Here is a 25,642-nt window from a genome sequence, read left to right on the forward strand (position 1 = left end):
CAATGTACTATTATTATCATGTACACTGAACAAAAAATATGAATGCAACATACAACGATTTCAAATATTTTACTGACTTACAGTTCACATAAGAAAATAAGTCAACATCATCAGTACTGACTTACCACTCCTGTATGTAGTAAATAAGTAGTGAAATACATATTTTTGAGTAGAACTTGTAAGGTAGTGATGAATAGTAAGTTAGTTGTTTTTATTCTTGCGGTTGTGGCGATATACTGCCATCTGGTGGCAACTAGAAACAATTGTATAAAACAAACTATTACAAATTGATGGTCCTGAAAAATAAATATTAGTGCTTGACAAAGTACTTCAAAGTAGTTGAATTTGATTTCCCCTGTCTGTATGAACCCTGGACGGAGTACTAAAGAGTATCTAATGCTGGTTGTAGTATCTGGATTCCAGTATTGCTTCTTTGGTCTTGTCCCAGAGGCTTGATAATGTCATGAGTGTGCTGGGAGTTGGGAAATTATGGCTTGATAGTACTTGGCCAAACTTCTATAGGAACATGTGGATGGTTAGATATGAACTTGAAACCTTGACCCCCAAATAATGGTTTTGCCAGCTCCTATAATAAAGCCATTTTCTAAGGGTCTCTACCATGGTTGTGGTCAATTCCACAAATTAAAATAAAATTCAATTTCCTCTCCCTAAAAAATGTATTTTACAATTCCAATTCAATTTTAATTAAATTGTTTGAAGATTGCTGCACTTCCAATTCAATTCCAAGTACATTCACCGCTTCTTTCTTGAATTCTATAATTGAATTTGGAATTTGAAATTAAATTAGAATTGACCTCACACCTGGTCTCTACACACAAAAAAATGTGGGTTCCTCAAGGGTTCTTTTGGAAGGGTGATGGTTCTATGTGGAACCACAATGACTCAAAGAACCGTTTGAGCTCTTCAATGGTTCTTTGCAGTTCACAAATGTTTTATTTACTCTTTAAGTGATAATTCAAATGTAGGGAAGGTGGCTCATTAAATTATTTTAGAGTGTGCTTTACTTACAGCTCAGTCAGATGTTCTCAATTATCTTTTATTTATTTATTTCATTTTTATTTAACCAGGTAGGCTAGTTGAGATCAATTTCTCATTTGCAACTGCGACCTGGCCAAGATAAAGCAATGCAGTTTGACACATACAACAGCACAGAGTTACACATGGAATAAGCAAACATACAGTCAATAATACAGTAGAAAAAGTACATATACAGCATGTGCAAATGAGGTAGGATAAGGGAGATAAGGCAATAAATAGGCCATGGTGGTGAAGTAATTACAATATAGCAATTAAACACTGGAATGGTAGATGTGCAGAAGATTAATGTGCAAGTAGAGATACTGGGGTGCAACGGAGCAATATAAATAAATAAATACAGTATTGGGGATGAGGTAGTTGGATGGGCTTTTTACAGATGGGCTATGTACAGGTGCAGTGATCTGTGAGCTGCTCTGACAGCTGGTGCTTAAAGCTAGTGAGTGAGATATTAGTCTCCAGCTTCAGTGATTTTTGCAGTTCGTTCCAGTCATTGTCAGCAGAGAACTGGAAGGAAAGGGGGAATTGGCTTTGGGGGTGACCAGTGAGATATACCTGCTGGAGTGTGTGCTACGGGTGGGTGCTGCTATGGTGACCAGTGAGCTGAGATAAGGCGGGGCTTTACCTAGCAGAGACTTGTAGATGACCTGGAGCCAGTGAGTTTGGCGACTAGTATGAAGCGAGGTCCAGCCAACGAGAGCGTACAGGTCGCAGTGGTGGGTAGTATATGGAGCTTTGGTGACAAAACACATGGCACTGTGATAGACTGCATCCAATTTGTTGAGTAGAGTGTTGGAGGCTATTTTGTAAATGACATCGCCGAAGTCGAGGATCGGTAGGATGGTCAATTTTACGAGGGTATGTTTGGCAGCATGAGTGAAAGATGCTTTGTTGTGAAATAGGAAGCCGATTCTAGATTTAATTTTGGATTGGAGATGCTTAATCTGAGTCTGGAAGGAGAGTTTACAGTCTAACCAGACACCTAGGTATTTGTAGTTGTCCACATATTCTAAGTCAGAACCGTCCAGAGTAGTGATGCTGGATGGGTGGGCAGGTGCGGGCAGCGATCGGTTGAAGAGCATGCATTTAGTTTTACTTGTATTTAATAGCAGTTGGAGGCCACGGAAGGAGAGTTGTATGGCATTGAAGCTCGTCTGGAGGTTAGTTAACACAGTGTCCAAAGAAGGGCCAGAGGTATACAGAATGGTGTCATCTGCGTAGAGGTGGATCAGAGAATCACCAGCAGCAAGAGCGACATCATTGATGTATACAGAGAAGAGAGTCGGCCCGAGGTTTGAACCCTGTGGCACCCCCATAGAGACTGCCAGTGGTCCGGACAACAGGCCCTCCGATTTGACACTCTGAACTCTATCAGAGAAGTACTACTGAAGGCTTTGGAGCTTTCACCAAATTGTTCCCGCCAAACGGTTCATTACTCAGAGCTACGTTATCTGTCCATAATGCACATTAGAGACATCTGCTGGTCAGCATTAAATAGGAGCTTGTTTATCACAACTCCGTGGTGCAGCGGTACATCGTTGGCTTTAGTAGCCTATAATCCGTTGGATTACCAGGTCCTTGCATCATGCTTCAATTTTTTGCTTCCCTTTTTTCTCCATCATGTTTACTATATAAAAACAATTGAATCTATTTCATTATTTAGGATGCTTAAGAGAGAAGCTTATGCTATACTAAATAAAACAAAATATATGGACAGTGTTGTTTCACATAAAACCATTTTTGAAATAGTATGTCTCAACAGGATTTGACCTCATACACTCACATCCCTGAATGTTCCATAATCTACCTGCTAAACTACCGATCAGATGAAACATTTGTACAAAATCCTAGTTATATTTGTAAGTACGGTGTCCAGTAGAGGTTGGCGTTTGTGAGCAGCTTGGAAGAGAAGAAAGCACCGGCACCCCGGCGAAATCAGTGGGATCTCATATTTTGCAACACACAGTTTTAAAAAGCACGAGATCAAACGAAGCTTCGTACGTCATTGATGATGTACTTCTGATAAAGTGATACAAGCATCAGCACACTGCCTCGAAGTTACCTGCTTAGTGATTTTGACGCATACCTCAGAGCTCCGGTATCAAACGTAACATCACTACAATTCTCTCCTCTGTGACCACCAGCTGTTCCAGAGGTAGCTCACTAGTTTCAACTTTTCAATTAATACAATAACACCTATAATAGGGTTGACCAGAATAAAAAACCCTGTATGGTTCTACAAAGAACCTTTCAGATTGAGAAAGGTTCTTTATAGAACCATTATCCATAAAGATTCTAAAAAGAATCATGAAAAAGGGTTGTATATAGCCCCAAAAAGGGTTGTAACCATAGCAGAACCCTTTTTTGTTCCTACAGTATATAGAACCTTTTTTAATGACAGGGTTCTTTATTTTTATAGCCTTATGAGAATGTTTTTAGAAAACCTTCAAAAAAGGGTGTTATAATGCACCAAAAATGCTTCCGCTATGGTTATATGCCAAAGAACAACTATCTGGTACTATTTACAACCCTAATTATTTAGTGTGTATCAGTATCTTTTGTTTATTGTACAGTAGGAAAATGAGCTCCCAATGAGATCCCAGTGGATTTCTGTGGCTTTCCAAATGGAGTCAGTCAATAAGATGTCTAGCGTATCCCCTGGCCGGCTTAATGCTAGAGGCAAACATGTAATAAAAAGTAAATACGTCTTGTCATTAATATCTACAGTAGATAACCCAACCGAAATGTCTTCTCCGTAAAATGCTCTGCAGATCATTGACATTTGTTCCGGCTCCTTCTGCCACATATTGACAGGTAATTAAAACTAAAGCAAACATGGGTTTCAGGTTCATATGGCCTATAATTTTTCATTATCTCCCAAGAGCAGGCATTAACCCTGAAGGGAAGGAGAATTTGTTGCTCAATGCCTGTCATTGTCAGCAGGCTTCCCGCTTATTTCGTCTGACATAAAAATGACCTTTACGAAACAAATCCAAATTCCAATTTCTAGTCAATCATTGTTTGGGACTGTTAAGGCGGTTGTCGTATATGACATTACACTGTAATGTTCAAAACAGCAATGTGTGTCTTCATCTATGGGACTTTGTCTTCACATTATAGATCATCTTGGTTGGTCCTCATGCAGAATTTGCCCGCGGGAGATTACATTATAGAGAATGCATAAAGAGCTCTTCATCCTATCTATTTTGGCCTCCTATATGTTTCATTAACAAACACATTCACCATCACTCAACAAACAATCCTCTAACCAGCAATCGCTAGCACAGAATTCGGAAAAGATTTACGAGTTAAAATCATCTGTGACAGTTGTATTAAAATCGACAGAGAACCTTTTTGTTATAAAATATTGCTCCTAACCATAACAAACGTATCTCTTGTAGGTGGTAGCATTGTTGCCAGGAGAAAATGTGTTTTTTGATCACAAAGAAACAGCCTTGATAAGTCTTGATCTTCCTTGTTTCTTGTTTTACCAGCTGAGTATAATTCTTGATGCCAGCCTTTGCCAGAGGTTATGGTAATACCATTGTTTAAATTCATCCAGATGTCTCATTCAAAGGAGGTTGGTGGCACCTTCATTGGGGAGAAAGGGCTTGTGGTAATGGCTTGAGTGGAATGAGTGGAATGGTATCAAATACCATTCAATTGATGCCATTCAATTCTCAACGTTCCAGACGTTATTATGAGCCGTTCTTCCCTCAGCAGCCTCCACTGGTCTCATTGTTTATCTAGAACAGGGGTGTCAAACTCATTTTTCTCCCTGGGCCTCATCCGGTCTTTAAACGAGGTCCGGAGAGCAGCGATACAAACTGTATTTCCTTGCCATCATAATTTGCCGGAACCACCCCTTTTCTAGAATGTTATATGTATTTTGTACCAGATTTTGTAAATGCTCATGTATCTGACCAATGGTGGAACAAATCCAGAGCCCGAACTCTTTGAATCTGTCTACTAGCTAGATGTTAAGTCCTCAATTGTCAGCAACAATAGACATCTAGCACCAAGCTGATGTTATCCCTGTGAGAGAAAATGGAGTGATAGGCCCATCCCTCATCACAGAGGACAAGTGGCCTTGAATGGTGAGGGCGGGTAGCCAGGAGGGAGACAAGGAGGGAGACAAGTGGACTGGAAGAGGAGTGTGAAGTCAGATAGAGTAGCGTAATATACTACCTCCACTTCTCACTCTGTGCTGGTTTGGAGTGCTCAGAGGGCATTTGCTTGGTCTGTAATTGAATTCTCAAGTGTCACAGAAGCTCCTATAAACGGGGTGTAGTCGTCAGCCTGAAAACCCATGTTCTGGGAAGAAGTACTGTATACTCACATCTAGGTATATTTTGAAGACATAAAAACAAAAAAACACTGAAATTAGCACAGACCAATCACCATGAACTCTATCTCACCCTTCACAGGATCAAAGTTCAATAAAGATTTAGACAATAGCTATAGGATTAGTACTGTGCTCTGAGCTTTACACAGCACCATGTAATACAATGTGATCTGGGCTGGTACACTGCATAAAACGATGTAGATACCCCTGTTTTATCACGCATCAATATTAATGTTGAATTTATCGGCTCTGACATTTAGATTGACTGGGGCCGTAAAGGTGTCTAAGTAAGCAGGTTGTAAATATATTACTCTTAAAAACCCCACGAAATCTGTCAGCTGCCACCACCGCATTTATAGAGGTGCTGCCTTGTGATGGAGGACCTTGAGTGTTCTTCCAGTTCACTTCTAATTAGTTCTATTAGTGCAAGTTCACTGGAATGGGCCCTGGCCCTGCCTGCCTGCGTTGGTTCTCTTAGGTACCACTGACCGGCAGCACAGGCATGTGGTAGTCATCTCCAGTAATCACCCTCTCTCACAGTTTTCTGTGAACCTCAGTTGTAATGACTTTGGGCTTTTCAAAACTTCAGACACTCATTTTTCAGACACTCGTTCCAGCGTTGCCATGACTAAAGTGACTAGTCGTCTGGTTTTTGTTGTAGTAGAGGATTTCAGGCTGGTTGCATTTGAAAGACAAAGTAAATGAAACATGGATCTTTCCTAATAATATCTCCTGATGAACGGGTTAAGGATCGGGTTTTAAAGATATGCCCCCAACCCTAAGAAGGACGAAACAGGTTCAATTTAATGAACAGTAAAAATCATGTTTTTCATGAAATGTGATGATATTTGAAGGAAACCAGATCAAAGTAGGATGACTAATGTGTGGAAAATGACTGTTGCTTCTACATTGATCAAGTTTGATCATAAAGTTAAGGGTTTCCCGAGTGGCACAGTGGTCTAAGGAACTGCATTGCAGTGCTAGCTGTGCCACTAGAGATCCTGATTTGAGTCCAGGCTCTGTCACAGCCAGCCGCACCCGTGTGGCGGTGCACAATTGGCCCAGCGTTGTCCGGGTTAGTGGAGGGTTTGGCCGGCAGGGATGACCTTGTCCCATCGCGCTCTAGTGACTCCTGTGGCGGGCCGGGAGCATGGACACTGACACAGTCGCCAGGTGTACGATGTTTCCTCTGACACATTGGTGTGGCTGGCTTTCGGGTTAAGTGGGCATTGTGTCAAGAAGCAGTGTGGCTTGGTTGGGTTGTGTTTTGGAGGATGCACGGCTTTCGACCTTCGCCTCTCCCGAGTCCGTACGGGAGCTGCAGCGATGGGACAAGACTGTAACTACCAATTGACTACCACGAAAAAGGGGTAAAATAAAAGTTTGATCATAAAGTTACTGGTCCTTGGGTTCACTTGGGTTCATTATTAAGGGACATGATGGTGATGACATCACCATAAATCACATGATATTCTTGTACCTAATATAAATAAGGACCGCATTGTAACCAACATCGGAGAAGGCGTGTTTGCAGAGACTTATATATCTAGATAGCTACTCTCCTGGTGCCAAAATTTGACTGTAGGGTTCAGCAAATATAATTAAAAGTTGAACCTATTCATCTATGGCAAAGATACTGTACTTATATGTTTCCCCTTTCATCTGTGTCTGGTGTTAGCTAGTTACTGGTTAGCTAGGTCTTCAGCCAAAAAGGGGGATATATATATATATATACACTAATGTTCAAAAATTTGGGTTCACTTAGACATTTCCATTTTTTTGTCCATTAAATTAACATCAAATTGATCAGAAATACAGTGTAGACATTGTTAATGTTGTAAATGACTATTGTAGCTGGAAACGGCAGATTTTAAAAATATTTTTATGGAATATCTACATAGGCGTACAGAGGCCCATTATCAGCAACCATCACACCTGTGTTCCAATAGCACGTTGTTTTAGCTAATCCAAGTTTATCATTTAAAAAGGCTAATTGATCATTAGAAAAACCTTTTGCAATTATGTAATCACAGCTGAAAACTGTTCTGATTAAAGAAGCAATAAAACTGTCCTTCTTTAGACTAGTTGAGTATCTGGAGTATCAGCATTTGTGGGTTCGATTACAGGCTCAAAATGGCCAGAAACAAAGAACTTTCTTCTGAAACTCGTAAATCTGTTCTTGTACTGAGAATTGAAGGCTATTCCATGCGAGAAACTGAAGATCTCGTACAATGCTGTGTACTACTCCCTTCACAGAACAGCGCAAACTGGCTCTGAACAGAATAGAAAGAGGAGTGTGAGGCCCCGGTGCACAACTGAGCAAGAGGTCAAGTACATTAGAGTGTCTAGTTTGAGAAACAGATGCCTCTCAAGTCCTCAACTGGCAGCTTCATTAAATAGTACCCGCAAAACACCAGTTTCAATGTCAACAGAGAAGAGGCGACTCCGGGATGCTGGACTTCTAGTTCCTCTGTCCAGTGTCTGTGTTCTTTTGCCCATCTTAATCTTTTATTTTTATTGGCCAGTCTGAGATATGGCTTTTTCTTTGGAACTCTGCCTAGAAGGCCAGCATCCCGGAGTCGCCTCTTCACTGTTGACGTTGAGACTACCTCATGAAGCTGGTTGAGAGAATGCTAAGAGTCTGCCAAGCTGTCATCAAGGCAAAGGGTGGCTACTTTGAAGAAACTCAAATATAAAGTATATTTTCATTTGTTTAACACTTTTTTGATTACTACATGATTCCATATGTGTTATTTCGTTGTGTTGATGTCTTCACTATTATTCTACAACGTAGAACATAGTAAAAATAAAGAAAACTCTGGATTGAGTAGGTGTGTCCAAACTTTTGACTGATACTGTATATTTAAAAAATAGTATTAAAAGATGCTACAGTTGTTTCAGTTGGTTACATCATTACATTTTCCACACGTATTTGTCCACCCTCACCTACCCACAGCTTCCCTCTCCTACCCACACCTACTCTCACCTACCCCTACCTACCCACACCTACTCTCACCTACCCCTACCTACTCTCACCTACCCTCACCTACCCTCACTTACCCACACCTACCCTCACTTACCCACACCTACTCTCACCTACCCTTACCTACCCTCACATACCCTCACTTACCCACACCTACTCTCACCTACCCCTACCTACTCTCACCTACCCCTACCCTCACTTACCCACACCTACCCCTACCTACCCTCACCTACCCTCACTTACCCACACCTACTCTCACCTACCCCTACCAACCCTCACCTACCCTCACTTACCCACACCTACCCCTACCTACCCTCACCTACCCTCACTTACCCACACCTACTCTCACCTACCCCTACCTACTCTCACCTACCCTCACTTACCCACACCTACTCTCACCTACCCCTACCTACCCTCACTTACCCACACCTACTCTCACCTACCCCTACCTACCCTCACCTACCCTGACTTACCCACACCTACCCTGACTTACCCGCACCTACCCTCACTTACCCACACCTACTCTCACCTACCCTTACCTACCCTCACATACCCTCACTTACCCACACCTACTCTCACCTACCCCTACCTCACCTATCCTGACTTACCCACACCTACCCTCACTTACCCACACCAACCCACACTTACCCTCACCTACCCATATCTACCATCAACTATCCTAACCTACCCTCACCAACCGTCACATACACATACCTACCCACACCTACCCTGACCTTCATATCCACTGTGACATTTATTTTGTCCCTTGTTACCACTTTATTATGCTTGGGATATGCAGCCTCCACTCAGCCTCTGTCTCCAACACATTGTCAGTGGAGACCAAGGCAAAAATAAGTCAGAACTTACACACACCCCCACAGTAACTTTGCAGTGAGGTGTGTGTGCGTGTGTGTGTGTGTGTGAGAGAGAGAGAGCTGGGGGGCACCTCACTGCCACCAGAGAAGGGCCAATTGGCCCTCTTATAATGGACCACAGAGCCAGACCTACCTCACAATCTTCCACATGCGTTCTCTCTCTCTCAGACCTACCCTAACTAATAGTACGGTTAGTGCAGTTAGTATGAATATTCGAACACAGCTAGTTTGTTTAATCCTACAGTATAGCAGCTTTGCACACAGCATTGTGTCTACTGTCTACATGCTGTTATAGGGTTGAAATACTACTCCGTGTCCTGTTATCTACTTTAGCCTGTATCATTATCCAATGATACAGTAGTACACTGTAAAAAAAAAAAAAATCTACTGGCAAACAATTACCAGTACAATTTCCATTATTTTACAGACAGTTCCTTCAAAGAAATGACAGAAAATACTGTATAAACACAGTGACTGTCCGTTAATAGATGAAGCTGATATTTGGATAATGTAAAAAAAAATGAAGGAATTATAGTTTACAGGAATTATAGTGTAGTAGGATATGTGTCAGCACTTGACGGCTCTCTTTGATCCGAAGTAGGCACTGTGGAGAGCTCCAACACGACACTCTTTGTTCCTGCCCTGTGGCAGGTCTCAGCTAACAACTTGAGTCAAAAGGCATGGCAGCAGTCACCTGAATGGTTGTTCTGTACAGTAGATCCACCTCTTGAATTGGATTCTGTGTCCATTGAAGTGTAGATGGACTAAATCATTTGTGAAGCTAAATGACATTTGATTGAACGACTGCCTTTTTTTGCTGTGGGTCTTTGAAATGGAGATTTATAGGCCCAAACATATATATTTCATTAGCTTCAGGCCGTGATAGATAAATCACCTGTGGGATCATAATGAATTAATTCATATCAGCATTTTACACCATGATTGAATAGGCTCTATAAGGGTGGATTTGTTTCTGTGTCCTTTTCGTTTCAGCATGTACATATGCATCAGGAATGTGTACATGCATCATTACTTAGAGGAAGATGTGCATATTAATTCCACCTATTGCCTTATTAGACTATAATGTGTGGCAACAATGCATCCAAATACCCTGTGTGTGTTGGGAACAAAAGGGAAAGCCCTTACAGAGAGGGGCATCACAGCTGGTGCAAATGACCTTTGCCTTTCTCGCTTTCCAAATAATACATTAATTACTTTTGGAACAGCAAAGCCAGGCAGTCCAGTTGAAGAAGTCATTGAGGCCTGTATAATAAAGAAAACATGAGAAAAGAGCACATTCAGTCTCTGAATTGGGCTGCCATCTTTATTGCCTGTATGTCTCTCTCTGTGTGTGTGGGCTCATTTTGTTGGCACATTGCCATTGTAATGTGTTAAGTTCCTGTAAATAAGACTGGAAGGTTGTTAATTTCGCTTTACTTGACGTTTTCTTGATCTGGATGTGTATGTTATATGGCTTCGGTTCAGCTGATTTGCTGTTTCCCCATGTACAGATGTAGGATCTTAATTTGAAAATAATTCTGCAGCAACAGGATTTTAACGTTTAGTTTAACGTTTTGTCCATAATGTTGCTTGATCGGTGGTTAGGTTATTAGCTGGCCAAAAGTAGGCTACAAGTAGGCAATACTGTTAATATAACCTAGTGTTAATGTGGGTTTTCAGTGAATTTATGTAAATCACGAAGCTCATTCTAAGCAACAAAAGAGTTATAACATTAAGATCCTACATCTGTAATAGAGGCACTTGCATTTTAGATTGGAATCACCCTCACAAAACACCTTTCGTTTTGTTAATCCTTAAACATCTGAAGTGGTAAATTCATGTTGTCCTGCGTCATAAGGTAATTTTTATCAGGTTGATGTTTTTTGTCATGAATCTTGCCCTGGAGGCAGAACTGAGCGATTTCCGCTAGATGGGCCAGCTGCAAAGTCAAAATGTATTATATTGTAAAAATTGTGGAAAACTAAGATTAGCTTTTGGTCTTAATTTATGATTAGGGTTAAGCATTAGGGTTAGCAGTGTTGTTAAGGTTAGGGTAAAAAATAAGATTTAATGAATTTGCGGCTGTGCCAGCTAATGACCCCTCAGCAGTAGTGCGGCCTCCAGAACAAGATTCACGACAAAAAAACGATAACTTGCACATTTTTGGGTCAGATAGTTGTATAAAATAAACAAAGTGTGTGAATATATGGCCCCAAATGTGTACAGTAAATCATTTCTCAGGAATAATTAAACAATTACTGGCTGACACTGTCAGAAACTAACATCTGCTTTCCAAAATTGTCTTCAACAAAGTGTGGAGCACACCAAATTACAAAAATTATTGTCATTCCATCTGTAATCCAATGAATGCCAACCATGCTTTTTCCTGTCCATCACTAGCTATGTTTCCATTAACTTGTTTCCATTTTTTTAAACGAAATTTAGAACGTTGGCATACAAAATAAATGCGACAACAGTTTCCATTTAACTATCTTACCTCGACTTAATGACTTCACTCCAGAAAAAAAGCTGTTCAGGAAAAAGGGGGGCTTTTAATTCATTATAAATTAATTAATAATAATGATCATTTTGTTTAAAAAAGAACGATATTTTGGAGATTATTTCATTTTCAAATAACATAAAGTGAGCAATTTATAATCTGAATAAAGGCCAAAATAAAATTTATAAAGGCCAAAATATGTATTTCTGTTTTTAGAGGGAGAGAAACCATAAGCCCACCGTACCTATTTTTTGGACAAGGACATCCTGGCCGGCCAAACCCTCCCCTAACCTGGACGACGCTGGGCCAATTGTGTGCCGCCCTATGGGACTCCCAATCACGGCCGGTTGTGATACAGCCAACCTAACTAAGGAATATATTTGACGATACAATTCTCCACCTACCCTCCTTCGAGTCTATTGTCCTACTAATAGCCTATAATGGCGCTGTACAACGTGACCGGTCGGGAGTAGGCTACAGTACTACAGTAAGAGCAAAATAACCCTAACATTTCCACACCCTAATTGTAGTCTAACCAATACCCAAATTGAGATTCAGTGAAAATAAAAAATTGTGTTGGTTTATCAAGACCAGTCCCCATGCTTGTCTCTGAGCAGTGCTGTCTTGACCTCTGAATGCTGTCTCTTCCATTAATTTTGAAAGAGTATTTTCCAGTAAGCAACAATTTGTTTACCTTCATTAGCCTACTTTGTTCCAATATTTCTGTCATTCAGTGATATTTATTCCCATAGCAATTCGTTATGGATCCATAACGAAATAAATATCTGCATTTTGAAAGAGTATTTTTACATTATTTTATTAATGAAAGCATAAAGATGCTGATGAAGAAATACTGTACTGTACAGTATATGCTTTATCTGACATGTTGCGGTTACATGCGGTCGCCCACACGCTCTTTAAATATTTGGATAATAAAGCATTTCAAGCATTTTGAAGATAGAAGCCGCCTGCATTTGTTTATTAGGTTACTGTGCAGTCTGACAAGTAAATATAGCCTACAGTACTTACCAGTAAACATGGTAAAGTGCCTAATTCCTTACATAAGGGAGAGCAGGCCATGTCCAGACTTTCTTGGTGACCTCAAGTACTCATTAACTCTGTCTTTAATGCTTTTTCGGGTTGCATTAGTCATGGACAGAAACTTATGAGACACAGTGTTAATGATGAACACCCGGAGGTTCACTGGTAAGCTACATTTGCTTCGGGATCCATCCCAGTTGGTATTCTGTGTCCGCTCATGGTATCTCTCTTCGGTTACACATCCTTGGAATAGCAGAACAGCATAACAGTCCGGACGGTGCCCTTGCTGTGCCTGTTGAGCAGTTGGTCAAGTTCTGTTGTCAGAAGAGGAATGGAAATATCCGGGTGAACCGACGACCTGACAAACCTGCCACACATGTTGACTCTGCCTGTCGGAGGTGGAGTTCCAGAGCTCGCAGGTGTGCCTGGCATGGATTGTGACTCCATCTTGTTCCTCTCCCTCTTGAACGGGTCATTCTCCGCCTGACTCTCCGCCAATGCCGCCTGACTCTCCGCCAATGACGAGTGACTCTCTGCCAATACCGCCTGGCTCTGGACCAATGCATCAGCTGTCGCCCATTTCTCTGCCCTCATTATCTACTGTTTCTCTTTCTGCCGGTCTGCCTTCAATGACTCAATCTCGGTCTTCAAAGTTTGAATCTGATCCATGAGCACCTTAATCAGATGAGCAGAATGTTACCGCCCTGAGCACTCATCGATTACAGTGGCCTATGATAGAAACGGTAGATCAATTAAGAATTAAGTGACTCTAACACACATATACTGCGTACACATTTTAAGAATCTAGCAAAACTAGCCGCTTTCTTGGCAACCAATGCACTTTTTTCAGGAGGAGTTTGGGGCGGGGTGAGGAGTACTGGAAAGGTGTGAATTTCAGGTTACAATAGGCTATAAGTATACAGCAGATCGCCGATTGTCCTCACTTTGATTATGCTGTAACCACATACTGTAGTAGCACCATGACCAGGATCTCTATTCATTTAAGTGAGCAGATTAGGGCTTTCAGGAGGAACTGAAAATCTAGTACAGCCAATAAAGTTTTTTTTATCAATTAGTGTATTTCAGTTTAATCACAATTCTTGTTGTATTATTTGTTCTGTCTTTTCTGGTGGAAATTTTAATTGAAATTGCAACTGAAATTGCAACCAACTTTCTATGGTTTGTTTTAAAAATAACTATATTTTGGAGATTCATTTGTTTTCAAATAACCGAAAGTGAGCGATGAAAAAGGCCATTCTTAAACATAGGATGAGACATTCTTACTAATTTGTAAATGAAGCCAGTTTGCTATTTATAAGGATTTATTTCTGTTTTTAGAGGGAGAGAAATCAAAAGCCCACCGTCGCCTCATGGATCTCCTGGTCGCGGCCAGCACGGGTATCAAACCAGCATCTGTAGCAACGCAGTTTGCACTGGGATGCAGTGTCTTAGACCATTGCGCCACTCGGGAGGCCCATCCACAAAGTTTTTAATGCTGATGCTGATCAATTGCCTTGCACAAAGTATCAAACTACAGGGAGGTGTTGGCAATATTCTATTGCCCTGCTAATAGCCCATAGTGGAATATTATAATACATGGTGAGTCTATTGTCCTGTTAATAGACCATAATGGTCTATTATAATACATAGTGAGTCTATTGTCCTGCTAATAGCCTATAGTGGAATATTATAATACACGGTGAGTCTATTGTCCTGCTAATAGCCCATAATGGTCTTTTATAATATACGGTGCATTTATTGTCATGCTAATAGCCCATAATGGTCTATTATAATACATGGTGAGTCTATTGTCCTGCTAATAGTCCATAATGGTCTTTTATAATATACGGTGCATTTATTGTCATGCTAATAGCCCATAATGGTCTATTATAATACATGGTGAGTCTATTGTCCTGCTAATAGCCCATAATGGTATATTATAATACACGGTGCGTCTATTGTCCTGCTAATAGTCCATAATGGTCTTTTATAATATACGGTGCATTTATTGTCATGCTAATAGCCCATAATGGTCTATTATAATACATGGTGAGTCTATTGTCCTGCTAATAGCCCATAGTGGAATATTATAATACATGGTGAGTATATTGTCCTGCTAATAGCCCATAGTGGAATATTATAATACATGGTGAGTCTATTGTCCTGCTAATAGTCCATACTGGTCTATTATAATACATGGTGAGTCTATTGTCCTGCTAATAGTCCATAATGAACTATTATAATACATGGTGAGTCTATTGTCCTGCTAATAGCCCATAGTGGAATATTATAATACATGGTGAGTCTATTGTCCTGCTAATAGCCCATAATGGTCTTTTATAATACACGGTGAGTCTATTGTCCTGCTAATAGTCCATACTGGTCTATTATAATCATGGTGAGTCTATTGTCCTGCTAATAGTCCATAATGAACTATTATAATACATGGTGAGTCTATTGTCCTGCTAATAGCCAATAGTGGAATATTATAATACATGGTGAGTCTATTGTCCTGCTAATAGCCCATAATGGTCTATTATAATACATGGTGAGTCTATAGCCCTGCTAATAGTCCATAATGGTCTATTATAATATATGGTGTCCAGGTCAGGATAACCAAAACATTTATTTATTAAAGACTATCAGAAAGAATGTTGGTAATTATTTATTTTTTATCCAAAGTAGTAGGACAGGGAAATAGCAATTCTTACACTATTGTTCTAAATTCAATTACCTTCATCCTCATCATTCAGGTCTTTGAAATTACATTTTTAAGTTGTGCACAATTATTGGTTTCTATTTGGTTTATGTTCACCATTCATTGTCAGTTAGAGACACATTAGTACCCTAAAGCATAATCAGTGCTCTAACTCCCCCTTGCGCTGGTCTGGAGCAATGAAGCAGTGACACAGGGTACCGTACTAAAGCACAAATTACCCACAGCATAATCTCAAAACGTTTAGTAGAGCAACCACTGTGCAGTGTCGGATAGAAAGGTTGTGGTTGAAGTGTCTCCGTTACCCATTCAGGCAAATAACCCATTTATAAATTGGCGACAGCCTGTATGCCTTCCCACCTATCTGTTTCATGTCTCAGGTAGCCTGCGAGTATAATGCAATAATTGACTAATATTTGCCATATTGTAATACTTCTCATGTGCCTGAATGTATCGCCATGGTCCGTGCATGGTGAAACTTGCACTCCTGTAGATCTGAAATAAGTGGATGGTGAAACTTGTATCCAGCCAACCAGAAAAGCAGGGCGAAGCAATTCAGGCATTATTGAAAGTCAGGACAATCCTTGCCCTGCAAAGAAACATAATTTGTATAGGTAAAATTTTTATTTAGCAAGCAGTAGGCATTTAGAATAAAAAATGGAGTAGAGCTTTATACATTGAACAAAAATTCAACATGAGCTGAAATAAATGATCCCAAAAATGTTCCATATGCACAAAAAGCTTATTTCTCTCAAATGTGCTGCACAAATGTGTTTACATGCCCATTGGTGAGCATTTCTCCTATGCAAATTTATGCCACACCTGGCAGGTGGATGGATTATTTAGAAGCCGATTTAAACAGCATGATCTTTACACAGGTGCACCTTGTGCTGGGGGAAATAAAAGGCCACTCTAAAATGTGCAGTTTTGGCACACAACACAATGTCACAGATGCAACTGGCATGCTGACTGCAGGAATGTCCACCAGAGCTGTTGCCAGAGACTTTAATGTTAATTTATTTACCATAAACCACCTCAGTACATCCAACTGGCAGTACGTCCAACCGGCTTCGCAACCGCAGACCACATGTAACCACGCCAGGCCAGGACCTCCACATCCGGCTTCTTCACCTGCGGGACCGTCTGAGAACAACCACCTGGACAGCTGATGGAATTATCGGTTTGCACAACCGAAGAATCTTTGCACAAACTGTAAGAATCCATTTCAGGGAAACTTATCTGTATGCTCGTTGTCCTCACCAGGGTCTTGACCTGACTGCAGTTTGGCATCGTAACCAACTTCAGTGGGCAAATGCTCACCTTCAATGGCCACTGGCATGCTGGAGAAGTGTGAATCCCAATTTCAACTGTACCGGGCAGATGACACACAGCGTTTATGGCATCGTGTGGGTGAGCGGTTTTCTAATGTCAAAATCCTGAACAGAGAGCCCTGTGGTGGTGGGTTTAAGCTACGGCATAAGCTACGGACAATGAACACAATTTCATTTTATCGATGGAAATTTGAATGCACAGAAATACCATGACGAGATCCTGAGGCCTATTACCCTGCCATTCATCCACTGTCATCACCTCATGTTTCAGCATGATAATGCTGCAAAGATCTGTACACAATTCCTGGAAGCTGAACATGTCTGTTCTTCCTTGGGCTGCATACTCACCAGACATGTCACCCATTGAGCAAGTTTGGGATGCACTGGATCAACGTGTACGACAGCGTGTTCCAGTTCCCGCCAATATCCTGCAACTTCGCACAGCCATTGAAGAGGAGTGGGACAACATTCCACAGGCCACAATCAACAGCCTACGAAGGAGATGTGGCGCTGCATGAGGCGCGACGTGTGACCACGACCAATTCGTGGTCACACCAGATACTGACTCCTCTCTTTTTGAAGGTATCTGTGACCAACAGAGGCATATCTGTACACCCAGTCATGTGAAATCCATAGATTTAAGGCCTAATTAAATTATTTAAATTGACAGATTTTCTTATACTGTATGAACTGTAACTCAGTAAACTCTTATTTAACTAGGCAAGTCAGTTAATAACAAATTCTTATTTACAATGACGGCTTACACCGGCCAAACCCGGGCCAATTGTGTGCCGCCCTATAGGACTCCCAATCACAGCCGGTTGTGATACAGCCTGGATTCGAACCAGTGTTTCTGTAGTGACGCCTCTAGCATTGAGATGCTGGGCATTAGACCACTGCGCCACTTGGGAATTTGGTGCGTGGTGTGTTTATATTTTTGTGTTTATATTCCAGTGTTGAAGAACAATGTTCCCATCATCAAAATAAAAATGCACCCTGTTGAATGGATCAAAAATGCTGTTGATCGTTAGAAAATTTATTTTTTATCAGCTGTTTTCATTACACATGTCGTAATGTTTTTTTTTATATAAACCTGGGTCAATGGAAACCTGCCTAGTAAGTAGTGTTACATCATGCACACATGGATTACAGAACCTTTTTTATCATTGCTCGACTTTATCACAGTTGATTTGATGACCACTTACTACTAGTCCTTGGCTTTCTGAATACCCTGGCTCAACAGGATTTGATGTAATCCTACTCACTGAACAGATGGACAGAAGGTAAAGCCACTATGCTATAATTGCTCTGCACCCCCAACCCTTTTACTATTAGAGGTGGAAACACAATATGACTGTAGACCCATCCTAGTGTGTAAAATGACTTTGAAAATATGTATTTTCCAGACCTTGCTGTTAGGTTCATTTTAGGTTCTGAATGAAAAGTGAAAATATATTTTCTTGACATTGAAAATACATATTTTCCTGATGTTGACTACAGCGCTGAATCATCTTGGGTATGTCTCTATCAGCTTTGCACATCTGGATTTGGGATTTTCTCTTATTCTTCCTTGCAGATTTTCTCAAGCTCTGTTAAATTAGATGGGGAGCGGCGGTGAACAGCAATCTTCAAGTCTTTCCACAGATGTTCAATGGGATTCAAGTCTGGGCCACTCAAGGACTTTCACATTGTTGTTCTGAAGCCATTCCAGCGTTGCTTTGGCTGTATGCTTGGGGTCATTGCCCTGTTAGACTGGGGTGAAGATATCAGTTCTAAGGTTGTTTTCGCTCTGAAGCAGGTTCTCGTCAAGGATTTGCCTGTATTTGGTTTTCTTTATTGTTACCTCTATCCTTACCAGTTTCCCCGTCCCTGCCTCTGAAAAGCATCCGAATAGCATGATTCTACCACCACCATGCTTCATGGTAGGGATTGTGTTAGACAGGTGATGATTTGTGCCTGGTTTTCTCCAGATATAGTGCTTTGCATTCAGGCCAAAGTGTTAAATGTATCTGTCATCAAACCACAGAAGCATTTGCCTTATGCACTTAGTCTTTCAAGTGCCTTTTTACAAACTCTATGCATGCTGTCATGTTCCTTATTCTCAGCAGTGGCTTCCGGCTACTCTCCCATAAAGCCCAGATTGGTGAAGTTCTTTAGAGACTGGGATGTTCTCTCATCTCAGCCAAGGAACTCTGTTGTTCTGTCAGAGTTGATATTGGGTTCTTGGTCACCTCCCTGACCAAGGTCCTTCTTGGATGTTTGCTCAGTTTGGTCGGATGGCCAGCTCTAGGCAGAGTCTGGGTAGTTCCATATTTTTTCAATTTCCCCAATGATGGCGACCACTAGGCTCTTGAAAACTTTCAACACTCTAGAAATGGTTTTATACCCTTCCCCAGATATATGCCTCATCACAATTGTATCTTAGAGATCTACAGACAGTTCCTTGTACTTCATGCTATAGTTTCTGCCCTGATATGCAGTGTCAACTGTGGGACCTTATATAGACAGGTGTGATTCTTTCTAAATCATGTCCAAACAATTGAATTGGTCATAGGTGGACACCAATCAAGTTATAAGGACATTGGGAAGGAAAATTGGATGCACCTGAGCTCAATTTGGAGTTTATTAGCGAATGGGTGTGAATACTTATGTAAATGAGATTTCTGTATTTCATTTTCAATATATCACTTTGTCATTATTTGGGAATTGTGTGTAAATGGGTGAGAAAAAAAAGAAGATTTTAATACATTTTCAATTCAGTCTTTCAAAATGTTGAATAAGTCAAGAGGTATGAATATAATAATAAATGCCATCTAGCAAAGACTTTTATCCAAAGCGCCTTAAAGTCCTGCATGCATGCTGAATGACCAAAATGTAAATGTCATGTAAAAACAAAGACTTGCAAAGCATGCTGGGTATTCATTCTAATGAAAAATCTGAAGCAAACACAGATGTCTATGACTGGTTCAGATTTGGTCCGGTCAGGAACAGACCGGACCAATGATTCCGTGATTTCCGTGGACGTTGAAATCAAGGCCGGTCTGGACCGCGCCAAAAAAAGGACCAAAATTAGACGATGCTGTCGGTCCATGCTTATGTAACTAGTGTGAAATTGCTAGCTAGTTTGCGGTGCGCGCTAGTAGCGTTTCAATCTGTGATGTCACTCGCTCTGAGACCTTGAAATAGTTCTTTCCCTTACTCTGCAGGGGTTGTGGATTTTGTGGAGCAACAGGTAAGGATGCTTTGAGTGTGACTATTGTTCATGTGTGCAGAGGATTCCTGGTTCAAGCCCAGGTTGGGGTGAATAGAGGGACAGAAGCAATAATGTTACACTTAGTAGGATCTTTGATTATGCAATTTTCACTTTATAATTTAAAAAATGTACATAAATAAAAAGCAATTTGGCAAGAGTAAGTGTAGGCTACAGTACTATACTTACACAATAGTCAACAGTTTCTTGGCATTACACGATCATGAAACATGTTGAGGAGTCATTAGTTATTTGAATAGGTTATACAACATCGTTACCTGTCGCTCCACAAAATCCTGCACCATCGAGAGCATCCTGACGGGTTACATCGCTGCCTGGTATGGAAACTGCTCGGCCTCTGACCACAAGGCACTACAGAGGGCAGTGCGACTGGCCCAGTACATCACTGGGGCCAAGCTTCCTGCCATCCAGGACCTCTATACCAGGCGGTGTCCGAGGAAGGCCCTAACAATTGTCAAAGACTCCAGCCACCCTAGTCATAGACTGTTCTTTCTGCTACCTCACGGCAAGCTGTACCGGAGCGCCAAGTCTAGGTCCAAGAGGCTTCTAAACAGCTTCTACCCCCAAGCCATAATACTCCTGAACACCTAATCAAATGGCTACCCAGACTATTTCCACCCCCCCCCATCCCCCTATTTTACGCTGCTGCTTCTCATCTATGCATTGTCACTTTAATAACTCTACCAACATGTACACATTACCTCAACTAACCGGCACATTGACTCTGTACCGGTACCCCCCTGTATATAGTCTCGCTATTGTTATTTTACTGCTGCTCTTTAATTACTTGTTACTTTTATTTCTTATTCTTATCCATATTTTTTTTAACTGCATTGTTGGTTAGGTCTTGTAAGTAAGCATTTCACTGTGAGGTCTACACCTGTTGTATTAGGCGCAAGTGACTAATACAATTTGATTTGAACACAACTCATGCTTGGTTGTAGCCTGGTCTCAGATCCATTCGTATTATTCTCTATGTAAATCCATCACACTCCATTTAGTATGATATGTTATTTTTCGTATGGTATGTATTAATTTGTGGATGTCTATCACACATTTTGTATGACGTTAGGGTTAAGTTTAGGAGTTAGTTAAAGGGTTAGGGTTAGGGGAAGGATTAGCTCAAATGGTTAAGGTTAGGGTTATGTGAAGGGTTAGCTAAAGGGTTAAGGCTAGGGAAGGGTTAGCTAGCATGCTAAGTAGTTGAAAAGTAGCTCAAAAGAAGTAAATAGGTGAAAAGTTGCTAATTAACTAAAATGCTAACGTAGTCGATGATGAGATTTGAACTCGCAACCTTTGGGTTGTTAGACGTTTGCAGTATACATTCACCCATCCCGACCAACTACCATCTGTTTTATGTAACCATACCAAACAACACACAGTATCATACTAATTCGAGTGTCCCGGATTTACGTTAACTATGTTGCTTCTAGTCTATGAGACCAGGCTGGGTCTGCCCATAATGAGTTATCCGCAGCGGGCACATGAATTGTATTCTGCGCCTATAATCTGAGTGGTACTGTGTCCTATTTTAGATTACGGCGCTGTTGTGAATTCACGGCTTCAATGGACATTTCCTCTCTGAGCAGCGACGCTCTGGTTAATAATACATAGAGTACCCAAGGGGACTACTGTTGAGGCGCTCGAGTAGTAGCAGTCATCAATTCAGACGGAGCCTATTCCGATACAAGCAAGTTCCACACTGGCTACTTTGCCACTTATCGCAGGAGGAGTGCGTGTGATTTCTGTTTCTGAATGCCACTTTAGAACGGGAACGGGAAGGCAAAGCAGACAGAGGGCGATAGAGTTCCTGATGTTCAGGGATTCCTCGCGATGCGTTTTTCTCTAAGAAGCAATATCGGGACAGGATTTACATGGCTTTAGAGCTAATGGTAAGTCTTTTTCTGCCCATTACTTGTATTTTTGAGAAGAAAAGAGTGTTTGAAATGTTTTTATTCTAAGGATTTTACAGAATGAAGTGCCAGTCTATTGCAAGGTCCTACTAAAGTCAGTGTATCAGACTGGCTGTCACTATTTGTCCGTTTCATAGAATGGTCATCCTGGGTGAACGACTTTTTTGGGATATAATGGCCAAGTTTTTATTTGCCGGGAATACTGTATTTACTTGTTAAAGAACGCATACAAACGTGTAACCGGATTTTCTCGACATGACACCACAACTTGAATATCGTTATCCCATATCTACAAAACTATATGGAATTCGTTAATTCCGACCCTTTTGCAATAACACTCATGTGAATTAAAAGTTTACAATACTATATTTATCGATTTTAAGTGTACAGTTACATTATCCCGTTGTACTTAATGCAGGCATGATTATGCAAAGGGTCATCCAATTAGCGTGAACATTCTCAACAATCTGTTTCCTTGCCTTTGTAGATGTAAGGTGAAAGTAGCCTAACTGTAAACGAAAGTGTCCTTTGTTATGCTTGGGATGTCCCTACCCCATTGAGTTAACATTTTAAACGGTTAAGCTTAGGGTTCGGTAAGGGATATGGTTTAGGGTAGGGATGTCCCAAGGATCCCGGAACCAGAATTTAATCCCCAATGTCCCAAACTGATCTGTGAAAAAGAGGGGTAGCCTACATCGGTTTAAAAAAAGGAAAAGTTCAATTAATTGTCAATGCCTCTGGAATGTTGTTTGTGCATCTTTTAGCAGGAGCAAAATCATGAAGCTTCTCACATTTGGATGTCATGGGTATGGTTTAGAATAAGGGTTAGGATTAGGGCTAGGGTTAAGGTTAGTAGATAGTTAGTTGAAATGTTACTGATAGTCTGTAGATAGTTCATCTGTAGATGTTCTACACACTATCCAGATAAAGTGGTACCATGCTTTCTCAGTGTTTAGGCTCACAGTAGCTGGATTCACATTAACATACCGTTTGTGCATTATCAAGGGTGTTGCATACATCTGCATATGCATCATTTGCATAACACACTACAGCTACTGCATACATAATACAAGCCTTCCTTTCTCTGACACCTGATGGACATAATACAAGCCTTCCTTTCTCTGACACCTGAAGGACATAATACAAGCCTTCCTTTCTCTGACACCTGATGACATAATACAAGCCTTCCTTTCTCTGGCACCTGATGACATAATACAAGCCTTCCTTTCTCTGACACCTGATGACATAATACAAGCCTTCCTTTCTCTGGCACCTGATGACATAATACAAGCCTTCCTTTCTCTGACACCCGATGACATAATACAAGCCTTCCTTTCTCTGACACCTGATGACATAATACAAGCCTTCCTTTCTCTGACACCTGATGACATAATACAAGCCTTCCTTTCTCTGACACCTGATGACATAATACAAGCCTTCCTTTCTCTGACACCTGATGACATAATACAAGCCTTCCTTTCTCTGACACCCGATGACATAATACAAGCCTTCCTTTCTCTGACACCAGAAGGACATAATACAAGCCTTCCTTTCTCTGACACCTGATGGCATAATACAAGCCTTCCTTTCTCTGACACCCGATGACATAATACAAGCCTTCCTTTCTCTGACACCTGACGGACATAATACAAGCATTCCTTTCTCTGACACCTGAAGGACATAATACAAGCCTTCCTTTCTCTGACACCTGAAGGACATAATACAAGCCTTCCTTTCTCTGACACCTGATGACATAATACAAGCCTTCCTTTCTCTGACACCTGATGACATAATACAAGCCTTCCTTTCTCTGACACCTGATGACATAATACAAGTGTTCCTTTCTCTGGCACCTGATGACATAATACAAGCATTCCTTTCTCTGACACCTGAAGGACATAATACAAGCCTTCCTTTCTCTGACACCTGATGACATAACACAAGCCTTCCTTTCTCTGACACCTGACGGACATAATACAAGCCTTCCTTTCTCTGACACCTGATGACATAATACAAGCCTTCCTTTCCCTGACACCTGAAGGACATAATACAAGCCTTCCTTTCTCTGACACCTGATGACATAATACAAGCCTTCCTTTCTCTGACACCTGATGACATAATACAAGCCTTCTTTTCTCTGACACCTGAAGGACATAATACAAGCCTTCCTTTCTCTGACACCTGACGGACATAATACACGCCTTCCTTTCTCTGACACCTGATGACATAATACAAGCCTTCCTTTCTCTGACACCTGATGGCATAATACAAGCCTTCCTTTCTCTGACACCTGATGACATAATACAAGCCTTCCTTTCTCTGACACCTGAAGGACATAATACAAGCCTTCCTTTCTCTGACACCTGAAGGACATAATACAAGCCTTCCTTTCTCTGACACCTGAAGGACATAATACAAGCCTTCCTTTCTCTGACACCTGAAGGACATAATACACGCCTTCCTTTCTCTGACACCTGATGACATAATACAAGCCTTCCTTTCTCTGACACCTGATGGCATAATACAAGCCTTCCTTTCTCTGACACCTGATGACATAATACAAGCCTTCCTTTCTCTGACACCTGAAGGACATAATACAAGCCTTTCTTTCTCTGACACCTGATGGCATAATACAAGCCTTCCTTTCTCTGACACCTGATGACATAATACAAGCCTTCCTTTCTCTGACACCTGAAGGACATAATACAAGCCTTCCTTTCTCTGACACCTGAAGGACATAATACAAGCCTTCCTTTCTCTGACACCTGAAGGACATAATACAAGCCTTCCTTTCTCTGACACCTGAAGGACATAATACAAGCATTCCTTTCTCTGACACCTGATGGCATAATACAAGCCTTCCTTTCTCTGACACCTGATGACATAATGCTGTATGAGGAATGTTAATTCAATATCTAAAAGTGTCTTAAAAACATACTGCACTTTGTCAGCCTCCACACACAAGTCAAATGCAGCCCAGAACTAGACCTCATCAATTGATGTTAAATCAATGGCCCATATGCTAAGCTACAAGAGTTCATCCCGTTGCTTAAGCATAACCTCTGGGCTGGACGCAATAGTAATCTTCTCCAAGTGTAAGATGAGGATGCAAACATCAAAGTCAATGCTGATGTTTAGCCAGGTCATCGTGTTTACCATTTCGGCTGGGTAAACATTGCCGTGGGCTCATCACTGATCTCACTGAGTCAGAAGTCAGGACCCTTCCTGGTTAGGGTCAACAAGCTGCTTCTAGCATTTAACCGTTACCTGATACTCACTGAAATGCATTTCCCACATTGTCTACAAGAGGCGTGTCTTGCTCTCATTCCGTTGTCTTGTCTGTTTGTATCCAGTAGTAGAGAGAGGGAATTGTAGAGCAGTTGAGTACTTTGCTGTGTCCATTTTTTACATTTAGACATAATTACAATATTTCTAAATGTCTTTCAATGTTGCTCATCAAAGGAGACCACAATATTTTTGGATCATACTCCAAATAATCAGTCTGGGTGCCAATAGCTTGTTAAGCTTTCTCCCTCTCATTAAAGACAATGGGTAATTGGATTCAGCCTGCTTTCAGGCACTGCATTTAATGCTCTTTAAGTCTAGAGCCC

At 41.0% G+C, this 25,642-nt stretch overlaps 1 protein-coding gene across 3 annotated transcripts in view; it reads left to right on the top strand.

The window, feature by feature from the left end:
- Positions 1 to 25,642, top strand: part of LOC129827384 (protocadherin-15-like) — a 315,230-nt gene that overhangs the window by 41,534 nt on the left and 248,054 nt on the right. Inside the window, exon 1 of one of the 3 annotated variants that reach the window (XM_055888212.1) lies at positions 21,646 to 22,010. The exons of the other annotated variants lie outside the window; for them this stretch is intronic. The gene's annotated coding sequence lies outside the window, so the exon portion shown is untranslated. Of the gene's footprint in view, positions 1 to 21,645; positions 22,011 to 25,642 lie in introns of those variants that run through there. 3 annotated transcript variants of the gene reach the window in all.

The sequence above is a fragment of the Salvelinus fontinalis genome, chromosome 1, assembly GCF_029448725.1.
Source record: "Salvelinus fontinalis isolate EN_2023a chromosome 1, ASM2944872v1, whole genome shotgun sequence".
Taxonomy (NCBI): domain Eukaryota; kingdom Metazoa; phylum Chordata; class Actinopteri; order Salmoniformes; family Salmonidae; genus Salvelinus; species Salvelinus fontinalis.